The sequence below is a fragment of the Solea senegalensis genome, linkage group LG15, assembly GCF_019176455.1.
Source record: "Solea senegalensis isolate Sse05_10M linkage group LG15, IFAPA_SoseM_1, whole genome shotgun sequence".
Classification (NCBI taxonomy): domain Eukaryota; kingdom Metazoa; phylum Chordata; class Actinopteri; order Pleuronectiformes; family Soleidae; genus Solea; species Solea senegalensis.
This window is the reverse complement of record NC_058035.1, coordinates 3,305,373-3,320,017: the sequence shown is the minus strand read 5'-3', so window position 1 is coordinate 3,320,017 and position 14,645 is coordinate 3,305,373.

Below are 14,645 nucleotides of genomic sequence, written 5' to 3'. Positions count from 1 at the left end.
CTGAAAGCAGTGATTGAGACCATTAATGTCATGCTCCGCCTGTGTCTCCTCCTTTCTCTCCTGCAATCACCTCAGCATGCAATCAGTTCACCTGCGACAGGAGCACACCTGCTCACAATCTAATCATCAAGCCTCTACTTATTTCCCATGTTCTCCAGCCTCTCATTGCCCGATTGTTACAGACCTCTGTGTGGTGAAGGCCACGGCTCTCTCTTGAAGATATCTCAGTTCTCTAGTGCTTGGTTATTTCCTTGTCCTCTGCTTTGTTAACTCCTGTGCTTCACCTCCACTTCCTGCACCCATTCATCAATAAACTTTTAAAACTGCATTCAAAATGGTTATTGACATTAAAGTAGGCAATAACCATTTAGTCCAACAGACTTCCTTTTTCAACAAATTCCTACTTCCTGATTAACTTCACAGAGAAAATTCTGCCCATTTTTTTAACATGGTCTATGATCTGAAACTTTTTCTGTTGGTAAACATGAACATGAATGTAATAATCCATTATTTATTAAGGAGATAATAGTTCAGGCAAATATCTGAATACAATTCTTCAGAAACTGAAGAATTAAAATGCAGCCTTTGAGATTTGCTGATTGAATTGTTCAGCCTGTATCTTTAAAATATATAAATTAAGTGATAGTGAATCAGCTTTGTAAGGAAATTAATAAAAAAGGGGAAAAAAGAAGAGTGACTTTATATAAACAGTAATCCTGTGCCTATATTTATAAAACCTTGCTTACCTTAAGGTATTTAATTGTCTCTTTCTACAGTACAATACCCACTCTTGCAATAAAACATCCAGTATTAGCAATTAAGCCGGATTAGTTTTTGGTTTAATGCCGGCGCTTAGGAAAAGTAAGTGATTTTGCAGAAAGTAAAACTTACCAGGAAGTGCTTATTTTTATTAACACCACTTTTAAAAAAAAAAAAAAAAATCTAAACATTTAAAGCTGGGCTCTGTAAGTCTGACAGAGCTGTCGCAATAACAGGCTGCACTTTGAAAAACAGGGACCGATGCATCCACTACCTCTACCTGTCAGTCCTCTCGTCAAAGTTTGGCCCTCAAAACACTGGCACATGACGTCTGGAGCGAAAGTGTGAATTTTAGCTGCACTTTTCTCTCACTATACGAGCAGCTCGCTAACTTCCAGTTAATGTCTCTGCTTCTGTGGTTTGTTGTGAAGATTCCACTCACATGATCACGGGCAGTGTGCAAATTGCAGCGAGCAGACAGGTGGGTTAGTGTCAGCCAGGGGCACCGGCCAATTAAAATGATTGGTATGTGTGACACAGTACTGTGAGGGATAGCAGCTTTTTTAGCTTCCTCCAGTGTTCTGTCTCACAGCTGACGGATTCTCCACTTTTCCTAACGCATAAATAATGTTTTTCTTCTTCTTTTTTTTCATCTTACTGCATCAAGAACACGTGATCACCTCCTCACTGATCAAATAGGATTGGCGAGAGACACCGGTCATTGAAATTTGAGTGGTTTATTCACACGTGTTGGTGTTCATCCAACAAGTGGGACACATTCCAATTCAAACACACTTTCCTAACCAACCTTCTCCTCCAAACCATCCCCATCACATTCTCAAGCGTTAAGTAACTCTCAGTGTCACGTCTTCTTCTAGACCCCGAATGCAAAGCTTCCTTTGTCCGTTGCAGTTGCACACGTCAACCATTAGGTGGTACACTATATCGCTAAGGTATAAACTATAACTGCAGAGATTATTTATGGTTTTGTGTCAATATAAGAGCAGTTTGACGGATGGAAAACATTATTATACACGTATACACTCATCCACGACATCTACAACCTCCCGACCACTCCATGTTAGTTTAGAAACACATTTTATGTCTCCGTCCTTCGTATGTTCACTGCAGGTACACATGTTAACCACTAGATGGTGCTCTACATTGTTCCATCGCGTAGTTTAAAAAGGTATACATGGGTCACATGACAGCCTGGTTGAATCCAGCCAACTACTGAGTCCCAGAAAAAAGGGGAACCAATCACAAACTGTGATTGGTAGATTTAGTAAACATCCGACATGGCAGCCGCTGAAGAGGAGCTGTCTCTCGATTCGACTGTTGCTTCCATTTTAAGCGACTGGTTGTTGGTCTATCCAATTGCCTCTTTGGAAGTGGGAGTTGATTACACCCTTTCCAGACTCATACTCAATCTCAAATGAGATTGAGATGTGGTCTGGCATTAGGACACGGGTACTGAAATAAGGGAGGGTTTAAGGAACATTGGAGAAAGGTGAAGGAACAAATCACTTAGTGTGTTTACCTGCACGTTAGAAGTCCGATTTTAGCCGGACTAAGACAGTAATTTGGTTTTCTTAATGTCATGAAAACATGTTAGTCCAACGAGTCCTTTTCAGACTAACGCACTTGGAGTCATAGTCCGATTACTCCTGCATGTATACACTTAGTCAGACTAGAGTCGGACTTGGTGTTCTGCGCATGCACCAAAATATCCTGCCCGGGTCCAAGCCACGATCCATCTCACCTTCGATCTCGCTGTTCTCTGTGACGCAATGGTCAGCTCATAGAGAGATACAGCGCCACCTGCAGAGGCGGAGTCAAACGTACACAGCCAATAAACCCATTGTCTTTTACGCATGTATACTCTGACTCAAGTTATCCAATTGCCTGTCTTAGTCAGACTACGGCTTAGCTGGATTAAACTGTGCATGTAAACATTACTGAGTGATCGTAACGTCAACCACAGACAGAACAAAGCATTCAAACCTCAGTGTCTTTGAATTTCACTTCCCTAAATTACACTCACACATATCTGTTACACGTCCTTCAGTAGGAAAAAAATGATTGGGAACAAAATCCAATTAAAGCTATTAACTTAGCCTCAAGATGCAATTGGCAAAACAAATTGCTAATAAACAGAAACTAAAAGAACCTAAATTACTAGTATGCAGGGTTCTTCATTGAAAAAGGAAAAGTGTATTTTCAGGTTTTTAAGCACAGTCACGTTACTGTTTCTTTGCCTCATCTGACTTCTCTCTCACTGGACTCCCAGAGTCCACCGATGACATTAGCGCCCACATTGTTTTATATCACCTATAAGCACAACAAGAACAGAACAATCCTGTAAGAAGGAGTGTTGCTGTACCTATGCAGAGAACGCCGTCATTTCTGATTTACAGGGCTGGATGTATTTTTTTTCTTATATACGGCAGGACTGAGTTTGCATATGTTCCCTCAGCGCTACTCCCACATTCAAGTCAGGTGACATTTATCCTCGAAATTGACATATATCTTGTGCGGCTGTCTGTCTCTGTCGGCGACATGATGGACTGACAATCTTTGCAGGGCTGGCTTCCTGTCTCGTGGCGAACACTTGGAGAAGACACAAAGATGGGGTGAGGTTTATGGTGAGAAATGAATAAATGTGTGTTTTTTTCTTCCATTAAAACCTTACGCCATGATCCCTGTACTTCAGTCTAATATGACCAGTGTACCATACACTACTTGTGTATGTCTAGATTAATCTTTTCCATCTTTTGGATACACATAATAAAGTCTTTAACACTTTAAATGACATTACAGTGACAATGTGGTAATTGTATGGTAATGATTTGCAATTGAATATAAAATTATGGGGAAAAAACGTATTATTTCTAATGTAATTTCCACCTTGGTAATTATAATGGTAACAGTGTGGTAATGAGGAGAAAATAGGATGGTTCATTACTTAATTATATGCAAGTGGTACCTTAGTCATGAGAATTACTATAGACTACATCAGTGTTAGGATTAAACATGTATATTTATACCCTCTCACACACCTTCCATTCTTATTATCAAGCTGTTATGTAGTAATTGCTATAGAAATATTAAGTTTTTACTTTCAGTATTATATTACCATATTGTTACTGTACTGTAGCGTCACATGTTACCTTATAGTCTTATCCATTTATTGTCTCTGGTGGTCATATTTAACCAAGAACACCACAGGTGGACATTTAATTTGTTAAAATGCTCAGTGTGGAGTTTATTTTTTGAGTCAAAACACATTTTTGAGGCTTTGGGAGATTTGTTAAATTGGTCAAATGAGACCTGGCGCTGAAGGAAAGTTTATAAACAACCATAAAATGATGGCTCCTCTCTTCTTTTAAATCACAACCTGACCCGGCAAATTATAAACGAACACGCCGATAACAATGCAGTCATGAAGCTGCTGTGTTGGTTTCAAACAAGCACGTTTGTTCCCCGCCACTGGAGAGCGAACGCCATCTGCTATCAAACTGAAATTCCTTGACCCACTTTGGAAAAAAAGACCAGATTTGTTTACTAAAGGGAAAACGCCAGCAGTCTTATGCCGAATGCAATTTCCACTTGCATAAATGAACATATCATCTCGCGTGAACCTCACAGTCCATATGTCTGCATAATCCAGGCAACCGTCCTCCGTCTACGCCAAAGACAACTGTGCTAACAGTTCGTCTGACTGAATGAACTTAGTTTTAAAATTAGAAAGAGAGAAGAAGAGAGAAACGGCTCAGACTTGAGAAGCCGTACTCTTGGATAATGAACCCCTTTTTCACAGACAGTGACGCCGTACTTGTGCGTAATTGCAGTATAGTATGTGGAAGAGCAAAATTAAGAGAATCAGCATGGAGAAGACAAAGTAACTTCTCATCTGGCGCCTCTTCCCGCAGAGTAGGAATGTAGCTTGTTTAATTTCTACATAAATGTTTTTATTATTATCGTTATTATTATTATTATTTTCAGGCAACTTTTATGTTAACGAATTCGTCTCCGAATCCACAAAGTGACCTCTGTTTTCACACAAACGCTATCATCATATCTACGTCCTGTCTTTAAGGAATCTTTATGGTCACTCATGCCGCCGAGGGTGTCAGATCATACTGTGGGTGTAATATATTCATGCATGGATTTAAATTTGAGTGGTGTTCTTGTTTGAGCGGGTGCCAGTGTGAGTTGAAGGCAAACAACATGCAGGAATACATCCGATTAGAGAAAAACAAAACCAAAAAATATGACAATAAGAGTGCCTCCAAATTCCCTTGTTCCCTTGTTTGCATTAGTGTGACGTTTTGGGGCAGATTTATAGAAGTAAGTCATAAAATGACAAATTAAATGGACCCAGTATGTGATTTTAATGAGAACTGATTTAAAAAAAAAAGAGAAGAAAAGCTTGTCCCCTCCGTCGCTCATAAACGCTTGTATCAGTTTACTGTCGTGTTATATTTTATGGTGAAGTCAGGGAGAAAAAGGGAAGAAAAAAACAACGTCTCCCTTGTTATGGATTTTGTCCCACATGTGCACATTTTCTGTGTAACTCGGACTTTGAGTGTAGGCTTCCTTCAGGCTTTGCTCCCAGACTGAAAGGGAAAGTCGATTCTCTTTAAAACGCTCAGCAACTTTTGCAAGATTCTCTAAATGAGCACTTGAGAACTTGGCCAAAGGTGATGTGTTCTATGCTCCCCCCTTACTTCTTTTCTTTTTTTTTTCTATTGGCAGGCAATTGCTTACCACCAACAACCATTTTCCTCCCACCACACACACACACACACACACACTCACAGACACAGAAACACACACATTTTGGCTTTTTGTCTTCCTGTTTCTCTCCTCGCGGTCTTTCCATCTCCCTTTCAAGTGCTTTCCCACCCCACTCCACCCCACCCTCTCTGTCTATATGTCTCCACTTGCACTTCCTCGCTTCTTTCCCAATCTCGCCCCCTTTTGAAGTCTGAGACAGCTCAAGATCCAGCGCGGCTCTTTTTTCTGGGCAGCCGAGGGGAAATGGCTGAGAAAGAGGGGCTCAAGTTCGATTACGGCTGTTAATCAAAAAATCTACACTGTCCACTGCGACGTGAGAAGTGATTTTTCGTCTCAGTTTCTCAGTCTCTCACACCAAACCGATACAAGTTGCATGCACACATCATTGCGTGTACATCTCTGCACACCCACTCTCACACGTTGTATTACTTTCAACTGCAGGGTGCACATTGTCTCCTATATTCTGATTTTGACATTTCATATGTATAGTGTCTTTATGGCACTCTGGTCTTTATTTTCTCTGTCTTAGCTTTATTTCCATCATCATTTCTCATGTTTTTGCATTTGTTTTTTGCACCGTCGACTGCGGATGAGCCGATACGAAACTCAGTGATGGTATTGATCTGATATTGGTCAAAATCACTGGATCGGGTATTGGACAGATCGATTAAATTGAAAAACCCTATACTTTGCATTGCATGCTTAACTCTGCACAGACTGTAAAAATGTCAATAAAAATCTGCAACAGTATTTGAGCTGGGTCATGTTGTGTACTGTTTATTTCTTCTTTATTAAAGAAGAATATTTGTAGCCTCACAGTTTGAAAGGCGTAAAATGACGGACTGATATCGGAATCATTCCAGGTATCGTGAAAGATTTACTTGGCAATAAACTTAATTCTGATTCTCAAATGTACACAAATAATGACACGTAAATATCCATATTCAAGCAAAATAGTTTGGTTTTTTTGGCTCAGAACAACACATACAGTGCACGTACTTTATTAAATGCCATTCTTTAAACCCTGGATTCTGTTCCGTGTCAAAGTCATCGAACAATCAACATTTTTAAGGCCTCGGTGCTTAAAATCTTCACGTAATCATGACATCTGAAGTCTGACTAAAGGTTCACAATCTGCAACAAAACAGCAAAGAACATCCAAGAAACATGCAAATAGCAGTAAATGTTTTGTTTTAAACATTTCAAAATGAAACACAGGTACTCAAATGAAGTATTAAAACTGTAATATGTAGTAACTTGTGTCCATTTACTTTAAAAAAAACCTTTAATGTATAATAAGTTCACACAGTGCTGATGAAGTCTATTAGCGCCACATGACTGCGTTTCTGAGTATTCTTGTTGTTTTTAGAAATCTTGTGGCCCGGCAACAATCTCGTGCTGCACACAGGAAGTGATTTGTTGAACATGAAGACAAACAGAGGCAGCAGCAACATGGTGCTAGTAAAGTGCAACTATGAGAAATGAATTCTACCATTCATTCAACAATAAGGGCTTTTTGTCTGCACTGCAGGTGTATACTCACAAATGCTCCCTCATTCAGGTCTGATAGTTTTGCTTGACAGAGCCTGAAGGAGGCGTTGCATTCTCCCAAATCTCCTCTGAAATGGTTCATACGAGCATGTCCACACACATTACCAGGTTTTTTTCATGGGTACAATGACAAACATGCGGCTCAGCTTAAGGAAATTGCCATTGCTTTGTCGAAATGACGTTCAAAACAGGGTTAGAGTTAAGTGTGGAGACGCTCGTTGGCTCCACTTTGATAGAGTGCAATCAATACATTCCACCACCACCACCTCCTGGAGTTCTCATTAACAAAAAGACACAAGTAACAAGCAAAGCAAGTAACAAAGTAGTTCAAAGCGTCCAGCTGAGGACGACCCTTCAGTTTCATTTTCAAAGACAATCTTTGCTGCTCGACTTTAATGCGGCGCGGTTTTCTGTCCGACGTGCTGCTGCTCAGTTTTCCATGTTGCTCCATGGTCAGTCAGTCATCATCTAACCGCTTTATCCCCCACCAGAGGGTCGCGGGGGGTGCCGTGCCAATCTCAGCTACATCGGGCGATAGGCGGGGTACACCCTGGACAGTTCGCCAGTCCATCGCAGGGCCACACACAGATAGAGACAAACAACCATACACTCTCACACTCACTCCTACGGTCAATTTAGAGTGTCCAATTCACCTAATCCCCACATTACATGTTTTTGGACTGTGGAAGCCGGAGAACCCAGAGAGAACCCACGCACACACAGGGAGAACATGCAAACTCCATGCAGAAAGGCCCTTGTTCCAACCGGGGCTCGAACCTGGGTCTTCTTGCTGCAAGGCGAGAGTGCTAACCAGTACACCACCATGTGGCCCTGTTGCTCCACGGTGCGTTATATATTTATATAAGCTTTGTCAAAAGCAATGCGATAATATCATGTGATTAACACACACACATTCTAAAGCGTGGTGTCAAACTCTAATGATCAGAAGTGGGCCGGCCATGTTAACTGTTTCAGTAAAGGTGGGTGAATATTTATGACGGTATTTCACCGCATGTCAAAATAAAAGTATTTGTCTTGATCTGGAACGATATATTGGATATTTTAAGGAAAGAAAACATACTTAAATACCTCATCATAACTCAAAACTAAATGACAGGTCGCAAGAAAGCGCTTGGTGGGCTGCATGTGGCCCACGGGCCGCAGGTTGGAGACCTCTGTTGAACTAAAATGACAGTGACTCTCTGCGACCCAGCAGTGTGAGATTTCTTCTTCTTCTGCCTTCACCGCAGTCTTAACGAGGACGGGAAAAAGAAAGGTGTTAGTGCTGCAGCCAAACCTAAATCCCCGTTTTGTACCTCCCACATTATTCTTTTATTTCAGAGTGCGACTGTGACTGACAGAAGACGTGCAAGTGCACCAGCACACGTCTCCTTCTGAATAATAATGAACATCTTTGCATAAATAAAGCATATTTGTCCACTCTCATGAAAAATATTCCTTGATGGTACATTTGGAGCAGATAAAAAAAAAAAAAGCACAATTAAGTCAAGTAAACTATAGGCAATCATGTTATTAAATTGATTGACAGTATTAGCCTTTAGGGACAGAAATTCCTGAAAAACTACGGTGGCAGATGTTCAGTCGATACGAGCAATATGTTTTACACCAGGTGGAACAAGGTCTAAAGCACAAACATGACAACGTCCATGAACAGCTCAAAAATAAACATTTATGGACACCAACGTTTCCACTCTGCCGAAGAAGGTCACAGCGCAGTGGGCTTGTCGAGAGAAAGAAAAATGAGAGGGAAATGTGGTGGACGTGTTGGTCCCCGTCGAGGGACAAACAGTGGGACAAAAGAACAGAGACACAGAGAAGCAATTCACCTCTTCTTGATTCCCTTAAAAAGGAAAAGTGAACAGTAAATGAGGTTCAGTGTTGACACACAGAGCTGATGAGAGAGTGATACATAGATGGGGAGAAGGAGCACCTCCCTGCCACGGGCTGTGAGACCAATCAGCAAATCTGAAGAAGCCGAGTTAAAAATCCATGCCGTGAACAGTGACTCTAAGTGTTAGCGTCAGATTGATGTGGACCATCGTCGGTGAATCACCGTGCCTTTGTCTCGCTTTGCTTTGCAGAGACCACTGTTTGGTTATAAGATGCTGAAGGAGGACAAAGAGGTGGGAAGAAGAAAAAAAAAGATTCCAATCCTCACCAATCTTGTAATGGTTTACACTGTGGCTAAAGTCAGATTACCGACCACATTGTTCGGACAGACGGCAATCTTCTCCACTGTTTGATTTTGCCACACTTCCACGGTGCGTGGGTTGATAACATCATCACTCGGCACATATTGTGCTGCGGTTGCTGGTCAAAGAAAACAACACTCAGCACATGTAGGCAAATGTTTGATACTGAAGTGACACAGATCTGATTTGGGAATCGTAAAAGACGATCTGATGTTTTACGTCTTCACAGATGTGAGTCACAGAAACCAAAAAAAACAGCTTCAGCCTGGTGGTTTTTATTTGAATATGGAAGATTGATAATTCTCTTCTTCTGTCTTCTGACTTCTGACTTCTGACCCTAAAGGGCCTGGTATAGACTTGTGTGTCAGGGTCCTGACCAGGGAATAGGACGCATTCCTACCAAAGAAGAAGAGAACGATGCTACAGCTCCCTCTGAAAGGCCCGTCAGGGCAGGGGAGTCCGGGGTGTCCGTCAGTTCGAGGGTCACCCGGTCAAGGCTCTGATGACCACCTTTGGTAATTACTTGATCTGTTGTTTTTCTGCTTGGTGAGCAGGGCTTATACTCCACCAAGCTTAGACTCCACTGTGTGTGGAAGTATACCAGAGCCTTTTAGTCTTATGGCAGAGGCTGTTAGTTGTTCCCAAAACTAACTTTAGGACCAGAGGGTGGTTCCTCTGGTGGCTTCATGTGGAACGCGCTTGCCTCTGTTCTCATGTTGCCTAAAATTTGTGGATTCATTTAAAAAGCCGCTAAAACTCTTTTATTCAACCAGACTTTTAGAGAGACAAGGGATTTGAATCTGTGTTTTTGTGACTATGTTTTCCACTTTTTTATATCAGATTTTATATCTGTGAAAAGTGCTATAAAAATAGACTTTACTTACTTTGCTGTTTATTTGTTTTAATTTTTTTTTGTCAACCTCTTGGATTTGAAATCCAATTAGTTTGTCCTTGTAAACTGAATGTTCCCAATTTGAAGGGAGGTGTTTTCCGTGCTACAGTTCTCGTGCTATACCCGGCTCTACGACACATCGAGACGATGGTGTACTTGCTGCTCCATCTGTGGCTCACTGTAAGGCTTTTGCCTGTTTTTTTTTAAAAGAAATGGCGGCTTTGATTCTTGTGTCGGACGTCACGTTGATCACGGCTCTTTCAGTGACGACACTACGGGATACACGGCAGTCTGTTGCCGTTGCGTTTCAGTATCGGCTCAGCTCGCTTGGAACCTCGTCAGAGCAGGTGTCAAATAAAGCATAATAATTTTTAATCGCTAATGGAAAAGCAAAAATCAAGCCAAGTAGAGCCATAACTGTAAAATGGAAAAGCAGAAAAACATGCTGGTGAACATTAGTGTCAAGTCTAACTTGTTTATAACAGTAAAAGACTTACGACTACAAGTTAAACTTGTAAAAAATTGTGAATATACTGGCTGTCCCGTTGCCAGTATTTCAGTGTGACAATGTTTTCTTAATCTCTGACAGCCACTTTATGACTTCATACATTAGATTTCTTACATGCAGCTCCTTTAAGTGGATTATCGTCTGCAGCATAAAAATGAAAGTTTACTTTCTGAGCTGAACTTTGATCTAAAGCACTTGAGTGGCCACCTGTTCTGAGATATTTTAAAACCTCGAGTAATCGGGGGGGGGAAATGTCAAGAAAGGATACAAAGTGAAGTGGTTCTCCAGAAGAAGAGGAAGAAAGAAGAAGCCTGTCTTACTTCCTGTATGTCACACTCAGAGGGGATGGCCCCTGGTCAAAAACAGGCTTTCAGGATCTCAGGCCTTTTTTTCTGCGATGAATGCAGCAGGAGTCAAATGAATGAGGCAGTAAAACTGGGCTTGTTATCCTGCTCGACCCTATTTCTACTCTTATTGAACTGTCACCGGAATGAATACTAACTGAAAATGTCAGCATTCATCCACCCCGGCTGCCACCGTTACTTTTTTGCATCTGCATCATTATCTCATCTGGCATCGTTCCAGTACCTTTTCATACTCATGCACTGGAGTCGACTGGTGAATCGCATGCGATGAGACAGCCTTGATAGTCACAGTTGCATCTTTATTCTTTATTTGATTTTATTTTTTAAATAAAAATACCCAGTTTTTTTAGCTGGAATACCGTCGAGCTGTCACATTTACATGCTCCGTTGTGAATCGAATGATAAAGCAGTTCAGATAAAGAAAGTGAGTAGGATATAATAAAGTTCTCTCAGTTCTCACAGCAGTTCCCACAGTGAGGAGGAAAAAAAAGACACACACACTGTACCTAGAAGAGCAGATCAGAACAGAGCTCATTATAAAGCCAGGGTCAATCCAAGCTGGAACATGGAGACAAATGAAACGGAAAGAGGATGAGAGTGTCTGAGGCGAACAGACATGCTGCACAGATGTGACTGTATGGACACTGAATCCTATAATAACTGCATCATTTACATGGGGACCCCCCTTTTTTAAGATTTATAATAGACTACTGTGACAAATATGAATTATCAGTCAAATTAAGAGCAAATCTGTGCATGTTTCTGATTATGTTTACCACCTCTAATGTTACTCTTATTTGATTCAAAGAGACATTTCCATTTTTGTTTAGAAAGGAAGGAAGGGAGAGAAAGAGAGAGAGAGAGAGCGGGAGGGAGGGAGGGAGGGAGGTTGGTTATTTTGTTGGTTGGTTGGTCGGTTGATTGGTTGGTTGTTTGGATGATAGGTGGATTGTTTGGGTGGTTGGTTGTTTGGATAGTAGTTTGATTGGTTGGCTGTTTAGTTGGTTGGTTGGTTGGTTGGTTGATTGATTGGTTGGTTGATTGATTGATTTGTTGGTTGGTTGGTTGGTTGGTTGTTTGGATGGATGGATGGTAGGTTGGTTGGTAGGGGTGGGCTGGTCGATCAGGTGGTTAGTTAGTTGTTTATTTGGTTGGTTGGTTAGTTGGGTGGTCGCTTAGTTGGTTGGTTGGTTGGTTATTTGCTGGTTGGTTGGTTCGGTTTTGATTAGTTAGTAGGTTGGTTGGTTGGTTGTTTGATGATAGGTGGATTGTTTGGGTGGTTGTTGTTTGATGGTAGTTTGGCTGTTTAGTTGGTTGATTGATTGGTTGGTTGATTGATTGATTGATTGATTGATTGATTGGTTGGTTGGTTGGTTGGTTTGGATGGATGGTTGGTTGGTTGATAGGGTGGTCAATTGGTCGATCAGGTGGTTAGTTGGTTGGTTATTTGGTTGGTTGGTTGGTTGGTTAGTTGGGTGGTTGTTTAGTAGGTCGGGTGGTAGGTTGGTGGTCGCTTAGTAGGTCAGGTGGTTGGTTGGTTGGTTGGTTGGTTGGTTTGGTTGGTTTGTACCATGACCCACCAGTAGGTCTCTGGGAATGACTGATTTCGACTATGCTTCTGATTGTAAGACAAATCTTAACAACAGAGCATCAGACATTTGTGTTTTCTAACTACTGTTGAAGAAGTGCTGTGAAATGTAATCTTAAATTGTGAAGAGCTTTGATTTAATCCACAGAGGTCTTGTTTGGCACATGGGTAAAACTTGTTGTAGGTCAGTGGGTGACGGTAGAGCAGTATAACATAATCTGACGTTTCTTGATTTTCAGATTTAAATAGATGTAATGGTTGACTGTAAAAAACAAAGTAAGGAGACTAACAACAAAGATAAATAAATACTGACAAAGGACTTCATAATATTAGCGAGACAACTGTGATATTTGATTTAGTAGAATTTGGGATGATGCTGTTCTATGGCATTAAATGTGCCCTGGCATAAAAAGACTATTTTAGATTATTGTTCCCCAAACACCACTCAGTGCTTTAGCCACACTTTAGTGATGGATGTGTTTTTCCACAACACAAGAAGCGACCATCTCCTCGCCTCGTGCTCTAGGAGTAAGTTTAAATCTCTTCCTCCTCGCGTACTGTATCTCAGCAATGTCATCAAAACAAACGGAAAAAAGGAGCAACACATGAGATACAAGAAATAAACAAGCTATGCTGACAGAACAATATAGGGTGAGGAAACTGGAAGAGCTGGCCAGAGAGTGCGTGTACTGAAGTTACCATGGCGATGACTGAAACCTTTTAACCAAAACACGCACTGGAAATGCAGCATGACTCATCAAATTTAGTCAAGTGACAATTACCAAAAGTGTAGAGCGACTGAGTATAAATCAGGCTTGAATCCAAAACAGTGGAAATGTTGATGGAACTTCTGTGATTGTCTTTGAACAGGAGACGTAACGATATCATCCCTCTCTTCAGCTTCAGCATTTCGGGATATTTTTTTTATAATTTTCAAAGGATGACAGATTGAGTCACACTGAATAAATTAGCCGAGGCTGTTAATTCAGCGATAACAACAGGTAATTCATCACTGGACCAGTTTCTGTGTGGGTGGCTCCATTCCCGTTTCCTCAGGTCCACTTTGTGTCCGTCGCTCCTGGAAGGCAACACACACACACACATTCAGATGTTAAGGCAGCACAACATGCTAATGGTCACTTTTTAGTTTGTAAATTGAAATAAACACAGCTCCGCCGAAGCACATTAGGGCTTTTAAAGAAATTCTTGAAATCTTGTTCAGCACACTCTCACACTGAGAACTGAGGCGTCATTAGATTCTTTGTAATGTTAATGTTTGCCTTTAAGTTGAGGGGGGAATTACCTGAATACATCATTAGATTCGGGCTGCGGGAGATGAGACGGTGTCACGTGGGCAGAAGCTGTAGCGTCAGTTGAGCCCACAGGACACTTTTGAAAAAATGAGACTCAAGACTAAAAATTAGTCTCACTTTTATTCTGTCTTTTAACAGAACAACTACGCACTTATTTGTTTCTTCCATATTTGAGGTGTCTTCCCTTCCTGTCCTACTGTGTTTCCCGCCCCTTTGGTTCAATATATATGTATATATCTGTTCTTCCCTTCTGCCAGTTTGTCTTTGCTTTTTTTCTCATGAGTTGTCCTAGTTTGTTAGACCCACTGTCTGCCTGTTGACCATGAATTTTCCTTTAGTTTTGGACTTTTCATTTACTTATGACTTCATACGTTAGATATCTTATGTACAGCTCTTTTAAGTGGATTAGCAGTTACTCTTATTTGATCAAACCACACATTTGCAGTAGATACATTTGTTCAATTAATCCCAGCACAGTCTTAATAGAAACCAAAAGCAAAGAAAGAAAGAAAGAAAGAAATAATGAAAGAAAGAAAGAAAGAAAGAAAGCCAGAGAGAGAGGAAGGGAGGGAGGTCAGTTGGTTATTTGGTTTGTGGGTTGGTTGGTTGGTTTGTTGGTAGGTTGGTAGGTTGGTTGGTTTGTTGGTTGGGTGGTT